Source organism: Squalius cephalus (genome assembly GCF_949319135.1).
Source record: "Squalius cephalus genome assembly, chromosome: 4".
In the NCBI taxonomy this organism is placed as follows: domain Eukaryota; kingdom Metazoa; phylum Chordata; class Actinopteri; order Cypriniformes; family Leuciscidae; genus Squalius; species Squalius cephalus.
The window spans coordinates 11961372-11973587 of NC_137125.1; the positions used below are offsets into that span (position 1 = coordinate 11961372).

Consider the following 12216-nt stretch of genomic DNA (forward strand, 5'->3'; position numbering starts at 1 on the left):
TAATCTGGGCATCCAGTTTTAAACGGCCGTCCAACTTGACTCCCAGGTTTGTAACCACAGGGCTAATGTCTCGGGTTAGACAACCCAGGTCAACAGGAACCGCAGCAGCTGAGTCACTAGGAGCAAATAACACAATCTCAGTTTTGTTCTCATTTAAATACAAAAAATTCATAGCCATCCATGCTTTCACCTCATTCAGACACTCTAAAAGGGTTTTTGACTGACTTAGCGGCACATATATTTGGCAATCGTCAGCATAAAGATGAAACAAAACATTGTGACTTCTGAGGATTGACCCAAGAGGCAGCAGGTACATTGAAAAAAGTAGCGGCCCAAGGACAGACCCTTGAGGAACTCCACACGACAGAGAAGCCGAAGAGGACACAGCATCACTGACCTGAACTGAAAAACTTCTGCCTTCCAAATAGGACATAATCCAGGCTAAGGCCAACCCCTTAATGCCCACACAGTTCTCCAGTCGAGACAATAAAATTTGGTGGTCAACTGTATCAAACGCAGCCGTAAGGTCTAATAGCAGCAGAGCAACAGTATCACCAGAGTCCAAAGCCAGAAGAATGTCATTGAAAACCCTCAGCAGAGCTGTCTCAGTGCTGTGGGCTGACTTAAACCCAGACTGAAAAATTTCAGTTATACAATTGTCATTCAAAAATGTGCTCAGCTGCAGATAAACAACTTTCTCCATAATTTTGGAAAGCAAAGGGAGCTTAGAAATCGGCCGATAATTAGAGAGCTCAAGTCGGTCCAGACCAGGTTTCTTTAACAAGGGTTGAACAACTGTATGCTTAAAACTCATAGGTATGACTCCAGTAATTAAACTGACATTAACAATTTCAAGTATGCAGGGCGCCACTGTAGGAAAAACCTCTTTAAAAAGACGAGGGGGAATCACATCATTGGGGGAGCCAGTGATCTTCATTTGACCAATAATCTTTTCTAAAAAAGGCAAGCTAACAGGCTCAAACTGGTTCAAAACAGCAGAACAGGTTACAAAAATGCCAGGGTCATACAAAGGTGGACCAATGAGGGCCCTAATGTTCTCCACCTTGTGAATAAAAAAATGAAGAAACTCCTCACACACTTTTGATGGGTTCTCAAAGCACTGAAGTTGTGGGACATTAAAAACAGTTTTGAGAGTATTAAAAAGAACTCGAGGATTGTGACCATTAGAAGAAATAATATTAGAAACATGCTTGGTCTTTTCAGATTTTACAATTTTCTGATAAGAACACCAACTCTCTCTAAGTATCTGAAATGACACTTGGAGTTTATCCCTCTTCCACTTTCTTTCCGCCCTTATGCACTCGCGTCTGGCAGCGCGGGTGACATCGTTCAGCCAAGGATCAGATCTCGGTTTGGACAGCCTGGTTTTTACGGGGGCTACCGTGTCTAATGCTGCTTGACAAGCAGCATTAAAACCAGCGCACAGATCTTCAACAGTTGTGTTAGGACAGAGAGAGACATAATTTAGATTAAAAACAGAGGAAATCTGAACAGCAGTGGAAGGGTTAACTATCCGACCACGGCGCACAGGAGCGCACGGTTTAACTACGACACAAGAGAGGGAAATTTCAAATACAACAGGCATATGATCAGAGAAAAAAGCATCACAGACTTCAAGATTAGAAACAGTTAAGCCATGAGTTAAAACCAGGTCAAGAGTGTGCCCACGTTCCTGCGTGGGGCCAGATACACACTGTACAAGATTAAAACACTCGACATTTAATGCATGATATGCTTCTGACAGCACTGAACAAGCTAGCAGCGCCATCTAGTGGCTGTGCACAGGACACAGTTAGCATCTCAGCCAGGGTTCAAAATTAACACCACACACCAAATGGCGATTAACTGAAACTTATCAGTTTGCTGGGATTTTTTTTTATTAATACTAACAATGCATTGTTGAGAAAACAGGATATGGCTGTATTCATACAAATATACATTCTGACTATAAGGACCAAGGTTAGAGCTAGGCTGTGAGGGCTGAATGTAGAAGGCTAATGATAAAGTTATTCCAAAACTGTAACTCCAGTTGTTCCAAGGGGTCAACACAAAAAGCCAAGAGGGTGAGTGTTTCCCAAAAAGGTCAATTAAAAACATCTAAAAATGTCAAAGAGAAAATATGAGGACAACAAACGCAAATGTCAGAAAATCACATAGAGCAAATAAATTCACAGGAGGCATTTACCAAAGAGGTTGGTGTCAACATATCAAACACTAAGCAAAAAAACAGAAGAACAGAGCTACTTAAATACATTCACAGGAAACGAGGCACAGGTGAGAAAATAACACATGCGAGACGATGGTGGGAAACTGAAATGAAACCCAATGAGGGCCTCTAGTGGCCAAAACTAGTCAATAAACCTAACACTGACATGCTCTGTGTTTCAGAGTGAAGCGTGGCACTGTATTCATTTACACACAAGCAACTCATGATACTGTGTTTTCAGTGTGTCAGAGCGTCTCAGTTCACAGTAAATCACTGGTCTCAAACTGAGCTCCTGGAGGGTCACTGTCCTGCAGAGTTTAAATCCAACCAGCTCCAAAACACCTTTTAGTAATCCTGGGGCCCGTTTCAATAAGGAGGTTCAACCAACTCTGAGTTAAAACTTGAACTCTGAGTTGACTTACCCTGAGATGGGAAACTCTGAGTTTTCGGTTTCAGAACAGCTGAAATTAGTTAGTTCAATCAACTCTGAGTTGACTGACTCTGAGTTAAGCGCGTGCACCACAACTATAAAAAGCCATTATCAATGGAGCGCAAATATTATGAGTCACCATGGCAACAGTGCCAGACAAAAAGATGTCTTCATATTTCTCACCAACAGAACTGGATGAGCTTCTGAAAGCATATGGAGAGTACGAACATTTTTTTTTTTTTTTTTTAAATATCGGCTCCAGCAGCGAAGGACAGAGAGTTAGCTAGGGAGAAAATAGCTTCTTGAGTCAATGCGTAAGTTTACATTTTAATTACTGTTATACAGTGCTGGGTGTAATTAATTACCAAGTAATCTAAATACTGTAATTTAATTAAAGGGATTACTCTTAATTCTTCTGTAATTTAAAGTAAAATCTGATGTAATTGCATTAGACTATAGAACAATTCTGTATATTTAACATACATTTTTAAAAGGTATATTTTTAACGTAACCTTCTCCCTCTAAACACTTTGGACAATTCAAGAATAATTCATGCAATTGTATATTGTTTATTTGAAAACATTAAAAGTGCAGTTTCTTGTCTCTCCTTGTTCAAGTGGTTGAGGTGGATATGGGATTTAGTAATTGGCAATAAGTAGACCAATACTTTCTAAAGACAGTCATTATTACATTAATCTAATTACACTGTTGAAGATGTCATTTGTAGTTAGTAATACAAGTAACTTACCCAACTGTTATAATATCAGAGGTGAAACTGGAAGAACAGTATGTTATTCAACCTAATTTTAATTTTCATGTAGGTGCAATCCTGCAGGCATTAAAAGTCCATGGCAGCAGCTGAAAATTAAATACAATGCTATGCATAAGTTTAGGCACCCATGCTAAAGTTGACTAAAAAGAGGAATAAAAAATCATCTTTTGGAAATTGAACTTAATGCCTTAATTTAAAAAATTAGGAAAAATCCAACCTTTAAGGACACCAATTTTCTTTGTGAATGAATAATGTATCGTAAATAAATAAATGTTCTTCCTTAAAATACAGGGTGCATAAGTTTGGAAACCTCTATGTTAAATTCCCATAGAGGCAGGCAGATTTTTATTTTTAAGTATTTTTTTAAATTATTGTTTTAGGATACTATGCATCCTGATAAAGTTCCCTTGGCCTTTGGAATTAAAATAGCCCCACATCATCACACAGCCTTCACCATACCTAGAGATTGGCATGGGGTACTTTCCATAAGATCATCTCTCAATTCAAATCAAACTAGCTATTATTAGGCTAACTGAAATAAAACCATGCCAATCTCTAGGTATGGTGAAGGCTGTGTGATGATGTGGGGCTATTTTAATTCCAAAGGCCAAGGGAACTTTATCAGGATGCATAGTATCCTAAAAAAAAAAAAAAAAAAAAAAAAAACTTAAAAATCTGCCTGCCTCTATGGGAATTTAACATAGGGGTGTCCAAACTTATGCACCCTGTATTTTAAGGAAGAACATTTATTTATTTACGATACATTATTCATTAACAAAGAAAATTGGTGTCCTTAAAGGTTGGATTTTTCCTAATTTTTTTAATTAAGGCATTAAGTTCAGTTTCCAAAAGATGATTTTTTATTCCTCTTTTTAGTCAACTTTAGTATGGGTGCCTAAACTTATGCATAGCATTGTATAAAAACATAATTCAATCAAGTAAGGCTTGAGCATATCATGGGTGTAGGCTACCTGACTTTACAAACATTTGACATTTGAGGGAATTCCTGGAGGGACTTCAGAGCCAGTCACTCCCGAGGATTCAAGGGCCTTCATAAAATGTAAGAGGTTTACATATGTGTTATTTTTTATATAGGCTATTTTTGATATTTCCATTTATTTTACTTGGGGTTGGGGTTTTTTTTTTGGTCCCAACAGATTCTGATAGTAATATCTGTCTTTTGGAGCCTCCTGTCCCAACAGAACCCCAGGCAGTTGTAAGTAGCCTACTCAGTACACCAGAAATTATGACAAATAGTGTTATAAAGTGTACTCGACCAAATGCTCATCTTCACAGGACGATGGGGATAAAGATTTTCTGCTGCCACAGAGAGGCCTACAGAGGCAATGTTAATATTATGTGTCTACACATCAAACAATGTACACATTCTGATCTTTTTCACATTTTTATGTGGAGTAGCCTATAGAATCTAAGTTTAAATCTAAGTATAAATGGGTATTCTTATCTGTCCCCCAGAGTGTGGAAGAACAGCAGGAGGACGGTACATCAACTTCTGTTGCACAGATGAATACAGTTCAGTGATTTTCAGTAAATGCCATAGTTTAATTCTGTAGAATTTGTTTAGAACTACATTATGTAACTCTAATCTACTACTGTATTTTCAGTTGCTAGTTAAGGAGTTATATAGAATACATCTTATTAAAAAAAGAAAAGAAAAAAACAGCAGTAAAAATAGCAATATTTTATTTATTAATACAAGATTAATTTTTATTTATAAAAATGTACTGAAAGAATGAATGAGGTGTTTAAACACCACTTCCTCTTTAAAAAGGGGGAGGAGACCAAAATAAACTTTGGGTTTACCAAAGAAAACCTGCTCCCGACCAGGGGTGCGTTTCCCGAAAGCATCGTTGGCCAACTATGGTCGCTAAGTTCAACTAAGTTCATCGCAATGTCCATTGAACTCTATTGGTAACGACGGAACTTGCAACCATAGTTGGCCAACGATGCTTTCGGGAAACGCACCCCAGGTTAGGTTCACAGAGTAAGTTACTATGGTAACTGACTCTGAGTATAAGTTACCTCTCTTTCAGAAACGGGCTTGACTTACTCTGCTTTCTCAGGTCTGATATACCTCACATTCTGAAACAGAAAACTCAGAGTTTCCCTCATTTCAGGGTTAACATACTCAGAGTTTTCACTTAACCTCCTTTCTGAAACAGGCCCCAGATGACTTTGATTAGCTGGATCAGATGTGTTTAATTCGGGTGGAGCTAAACTCTGCAGGGCGTTGGCCCTCGAGGAGCTGAGTTTGAGTACACTTCAGTAAATGCTACTTCACATGAACTCCTGCAAGTGAGGTTGGGCTATGTCATGTCATTAAAGGTCTACGTTGTATCAGACTCTATTGACTTTTTTGCATTATGAACATTTACAGACCATAAAACCTTGACTTTTTATTATTTACAATTTCATATGCGGTCTGTGAACTGTGGTTTGTTCCCTATTTCTTAATATATTTACAATTTGTTATGGCGCTCTCTCCGAAAGTTCAGCGGAGAGAAAGTTTGTGTTGTGTGATAATGAGTAATGTTTGTTGTAGCGTTTATACGCCCACGTATAAATATAATTAATTATTATTCATAACGAATTATGATCAATAATTAATAATTAAATTATTTTCAGAATTTACTGTAACAGAATCAATAATATGATCATTTATCAGTTCATCTAATGAACAGAAAGCATAAACAATTATTAACTCTAGGAAATATAATATCTTCCTGGCCAAGAAAGAATAATCCCCTAACAGTAAATTCAGAAAAAGGGTAAAAGCATAGGTAACTTTTGATCGAAGTTCAAGACAATAAATTTGTTAAGCACATACACAAGCAATATCTTTTCAAATACAAACAATACTTTATTGATTATATACTAACACATAACTAACACAAACACAAACACACGTGCACGCATACACACACATTCATACAGGTTGCAGAAAGGAAGAAAGTAATAAAGAAAGAAATACAAAAAGAAGAATGAGTTTGGAAAGAATGAGTTTAAGGGTAAGAGGAAGGAAATTCCGAATTTCTATATGCACTTGTAAGACATGACCTGAACGAACCATCAATCATTAATTTAACCCTTCTATAGTTTCTTAGACAGGTTATTACATTTATCAAAACACCAGTTAAGATTTTAGTCTGGAGGTAGTCTACTTGCGTCTTTGCTTTTGCGTTCCTTTAGGGAATTCCTTTGGTCAGCGTCAGGGTTCGTTCATTGGTTATGGTCTCCTTGTGCCTGGGTCTACGGCGTTCCAGTCACGTGTTGTGCTGGCGGATGAATTGGAAGTCTTTGTCTGAAGCTGGCTTTGCAGAAGAAACGTGGCTCGAAGTCTTGTCGCAAAACTTAACTTAGAACCGAGACTCACAACGGAGAATAAAGGAAATGATAACTCAGAAAAGAAAAGAAAATTTAGACGAGAGTAGTAAGATGGCTTGAATAAATCTAACCCGTCTGATCTTAATTTGGGTTGGTCTGCTCCTCAGTTACATGGTTACTCTGGTTCAGATCTTCATCTTTTTCTGCCCATCTCTCTTGAGAGTGATAGCAGAGCGTTTCTTGAGGGTGAACCCAGAGAGCGAGAGCACAGAGAGAGCTTCGAGAGCAGCGAGCCCGAGACTTAGAGAGTCTAAGGGTTTTAACCTAAAATTTTGTCCCCCCTCTTGAAGAGAGCGGACCAATTAGACACTGCCTTTGTTTGCAAAGTCATAAATCATGTCTTCCCTGGGGGGTTTCTCTAATGAAACTAAAAGACCAGATGCCACAGTTTTAGGCAGGATTTCTAATTATCAGAATATGAAATATTTTACACAGATTTAATTCCAACCATCTTGCTAGTTGTGTTCGTAAGATAGCATTGATATGAAACAGTACACACTTCATTCACACACCTAATAATTATAACAATTACATGAATTATATGGGATTAAAGCATATTAAATGGACACATATATCGTAGAAACACATATAATGATGTCTGATGTTTATAAGTCCATTGAAAATTGTTCTTGAATGAGTTTTATGGATTTTGATATGTAAAAGTCTTTTGGTGTGTAAAGTGTATGGGCTTGGAAACACCCTGAGGTCATAAGTATTTCCTGCTGAAATCTGTTTGTCTCTCTCATGGGACCAAAATGGGGTCTGTTAGCCACAGGGGTCATGTGACCTCTTGTTAGGGCCCTGAGCAGTAATCATCTCTGAACCGATTCGTCTTGCAAAACTATCAAACGTTGACCAGTTCTTCCTTCAGTTAACCAATAAAAGTCTTTGGTTAGCAGACTTTCTGGAGACTGTGAATGATTCATGGTTGGGTAATTTGAATCTGGAATGTGAGGACTCTTGTGTGAGACCTTGGTCTCTGTCTTTCTCTTAACCAATCAGTAATTTGGCAACAAAGCTAGCTTTGACCAGTTATGTGTTAGTGCTGGGGCTGTAGTGAGTCAGGCTGGTCGGCGCCTGGATCCCGTGACAAGATGGATGAGGATAGAAGTCCTGACCAAATCTTGAATTAATATTCTGTTTGAATTAATATTCTGGAAGAAGATTATTTTGTGGTTGGTTTTCTACGCATTGTTGTTACATGGTACTAATGTAGTACATGTTTTTTTCCTTTTTTTTTCTTTCCTTTTGCGTTTTCTTGTCCTTTTACATAATCTCAGAATGTTTGTTTTCATCATTTATCTTTTTGTTGTTGTAGTATCTAATGACCACTAGCTTACTCAATGCTCAGTCAGGTGGTTCATGTGTTCATTTTACCAGTTGGAATGTCAAAGGATTAAAAATGTAATCAAACACATCAAGATGATGTCACATTTAGAACATTTAAATACTCATATTGTTTTTTTTTTGTTTTTTTTTTGCAAGAGAACCACTTAAATATTATGCCAAATTTAGTAAGAAATGGATTGGACAAGTTTATCATTCTAAATTTGTCAGTAAATCTAGAGGGGTGCCAATTATTATTAACAAGTGATTTCCGTTTTCTCCTTCACAAACCTTAGTTGATTAGATATGTTATTGTTTCAGGCCTTCTTTATGGTTTAAACGTGACTCTGGCTAATATATACACAGTAAATTTGAAATCCGGAAATCAACACCAATAGAGTTCATTTCAACACTTTAAAAGTGTATATATGGGAACCACCCACAAAGTGTTAGTTCAACACTTTCAAAAGTGTTGCCTCTCACAACACCGACACAGTCTTACAATATGAACACTAAGAGAGTAAAATATTAACACCAATGCAGATAACAACAACACTGTTACAGAGCTCGATGCAGTTAAAATTCTACACTGTTCTGGTGTTGACCTAACACTTTTAAAAAAATGGAAATCACAATCTTATCAACCTTATAGGAGTCAAATATTACACCATCCTGGTGTTGATAAAACACATTTTTACAAATAAAAACACTAAGGGAGTTACCAGTTTTTCTTATTAGTGTTCTGCATCTGCCACTTTAAAGAACTGTAAAATAAACTCACAAATAATTTAATGTCAAAAGAATAAATTCAATTTGAAATAAACACATCACTCTATATTACTCTTTCAAACCTTTATTTCAAAACAATCCAGAAAGTTAAATTGTAACCTCAGTCTGGGATCATAGTAGAATTCTGTTCATTGTAAGGTTAAACATAAAGGCAAAATGCAAACAGTTGTTTTAACAAACTAGTTTTTTTATTATCTAACAAGCCCCTTTACATCATAGGTTAACTTTTTAAATAAATGAAGGCACAATACATGCCTTTCTGTCACCAGAATTATATGAAAGCTGCTTATTCAAATGGGCTGTAATACCTCAAGTTCTGTACATGTCAGTGAATGTAAGTTCTGTGTCAGTGAAGTTGATTCAGTACCTTCGACTTTGCAACAGTACAGCAGTGCATGAGTTAACAACATTCAGCAGATGAAAAACAGTTGCAGAATATGAGTGGATCAGTTGTGTCCAGTTGCTAACAGTAAAGTTCAGTGCATAGGTGTTGTTTCAGAGAAGGAAAGGCTGTGCAGATCCAACTTTCTCAAAAAATCCTGGAGTGCTGGTTCCCTAGACAACACAAAACCAGACCAATTACAGTCAATACAATTTGTGTTTTATAAATACAGCAAGTTTATGATGGAAAAAGTTAAATCATTTTAGACTTTCGTGACTCAAACAAGAAACTATTTTGGTTAGATTAAGACTTGAAATTTACTGATTTCCAAGTAAATTAAAGACTTTATTCATCCAAAAATTTGTATCCTGTCATTAATTATTCACCCTTATGTTGTTCCAAACCAGTTAGTTTTGCTCATCTTCAGAACACTTAATGATGATATTTTAAAATTTCAAAATTTCTAACATGCCTGAAATTCATCCGACCATCCGATTGCCGGTCGTGAGAGGTTAATCGCCTCTCGTTTCCCCCTGTACACTGCACGAACACTGCACGACAAACGACGCACGACAAAGCTGAAAATCGGCCCCGACCCGAAAAAGAGTCGCACGAGTCAGAATTCGGCTCAAAATCGGACGAAAATCGCACAGTGTATGCCCGCCTTTAAGAAATCTCACTAAATCGTCAGCTGCCGGAAGAATCTTTGGTCCGTTGTTGTGGCTTTGTGATGTAGGGGGCAGGTGATGGGCAGAGATTTCCCAATCAGTTGATTCTAAAATTAAACAGCAAGAAAACATTTCTGTCAAATCATGAAAAGGTTTGAAACTCATTTTAAGTAAAAAAATAAATAAAATACTTTTGTAAAATAATTTGACTGGACAAATTCAAAATGATTGTTATGAAACACAGAAAATCTAGTTATACCAAATAGCAACCAAGCTATGATTATTTTTTATGTTTGTGCCCATGATTCTCTCATACATGTATGTTATCTGTTAAATCTTACCATCACCAGGTTCTTTAAACACCCAGCCTGCTACCCTTAGCCACTTGGTGCATCATAGAAATGCTCCTAGCAAACACAAATAGCTAAATCAATACATTTAAACATGAAAGCATATCCAAACATCAACCAGAAGTAAATCTGATAAATACATTTTGCATAAATATTTAATCTGAAAGAATTACTTACCAATTTTAAGAAAACTGGTCCTCCAAATAAGGAAATAAAGTGACAATTTCACGTGCATTGTCGGTTCGCAGTTTGTGGAGTTTTACGCTAGGTGTGCTGGCAAACAAGAGTAAAAGATAGTTTGAGGATAAATACATAGGCTACTTTATGATATTTGCACGTCACAAATATTGTCATAAAACAATATAACATTATAAAACACATAACTTAGCCTATTGTAAATGAGTTAAAACACTTACTCTGTGTTTTCAGTGTTAAAAGCAAACTCCGTGTCTGCACTGCGTCACGAGTCTGTGAGAAAGGTTTAAGCACGCACATCACATAAATATCGTTACAAAACATTAATGCCATGAAATACATGTTGTAAATTAGGTTAAAAACACTTACATTCTGTGTTTTCCCTGTTAACGTTACAAGCAAATCTCCTCGTCGTCAGCTCCGTGTTGAGTCAAAGAGAATGTCGCCTTTGAAAAAAGTTTCGGCTCGTTTAAGCGCGCAGAGCATTTAAATATCGCTATAAATCAATATGTTAGAAAATACATATTGTAAATTAGTTAAAACACTTACTTTCGTCGTTTCCCTGTTAAAAAGCGATACCATCCTGGTCTGCTCCGCATCGCGCGTCATGGAAAATGTCCCTCTGAGAGCGGTTTAGCCGTGCACAGCACATACATATTGTTATAAAAATGCATGTATAAATGCGATAAAACAGTTAATTGATGCGTTTTCCCTCCTCGTATGCCTTGCATCGTGAGTCAAAGAAAATGGCGTCTTTGAAAAAAGTTTCAGCTCGTTTGGTCTAAATGTCCCGGATGTAACTAATCACACTCTCTCGGTGTTATTAATTTAACTCCACATATTTTCACCACCCAGAGGGTGCGGTTTACACTAGCAGTGTTAATCCCTTGAAACTCAACACCAGAAAATTAACACTTTACTCTAAAAGTCCTTAACACCAGGATTTCAACACTGGAGATTTTACTGTGTACGCACCAAATTATGATGAAGAAATTATTCTCTCTACTCCCTGACCTAAACTCACACTATCTTATTATGTGAGATGATTTTAATTCTTCTCTGAACCCTTCTCTAGACCGTTCATCCACTAAACCTGCCCATCCCTCTAAAACTGCAATTACACATCAATCGTTTTTAACTACTTGTGGTCAAGCCGATGTATGGCGTTTTTCATATACCACAGCACGAAAATACTCACGGCAATCATACACAATGACCAGACTGGTTTTATTCAAAACAGACTACGGTCTCATAATATAATAAGGACATTGAATATAATTTATTCCTCTAATTCTCACCCATCAAAGGCTCTTCTGGACGCAGAGAAAGCCTTTGATCGGGTGGAATGGGATTACCTTTTCAGTGTGCTACAGAAATTCAGTTTTGGTAACACGTTCGTATCCTGGATAAAACTTTTACATTCCTCCCCAATATGTTCAGTATGTAATATTAGCGTAGACGCCATCCTTCTTATGATTTAACAAGCACATTCGGATTTATGGGAAGTGTTTCCGGTTTGGGCTGACATCTATGCAGCCTAACATTGAATTATAGAAGTCTATAATTTGTTATGTGTATACTTGGCCAAAGATATGTGTTTTTAGTCTAGACTCCATTAATAATGGCTGCCTGCCTCCAACCCTTCGTCAGTCTTGTATTTCTTTGATTTTGA

General features: G+C 37.1%; 1 protein-coding gene across 3 annotated transcripts in view; it reads left to right on the forward strand.

The window, feature by feature from the left end:
* LOC307157319 (NLR family CARD domain-containing protein 3-like) overlaps window positions 1-12216 on the forward strand; it is a 114116-nt gene that overhangs the window by 60706 nt on the left and 41194 nt on the right. The gene's annotated exons all lie outside the window — the stretch shown is intronic.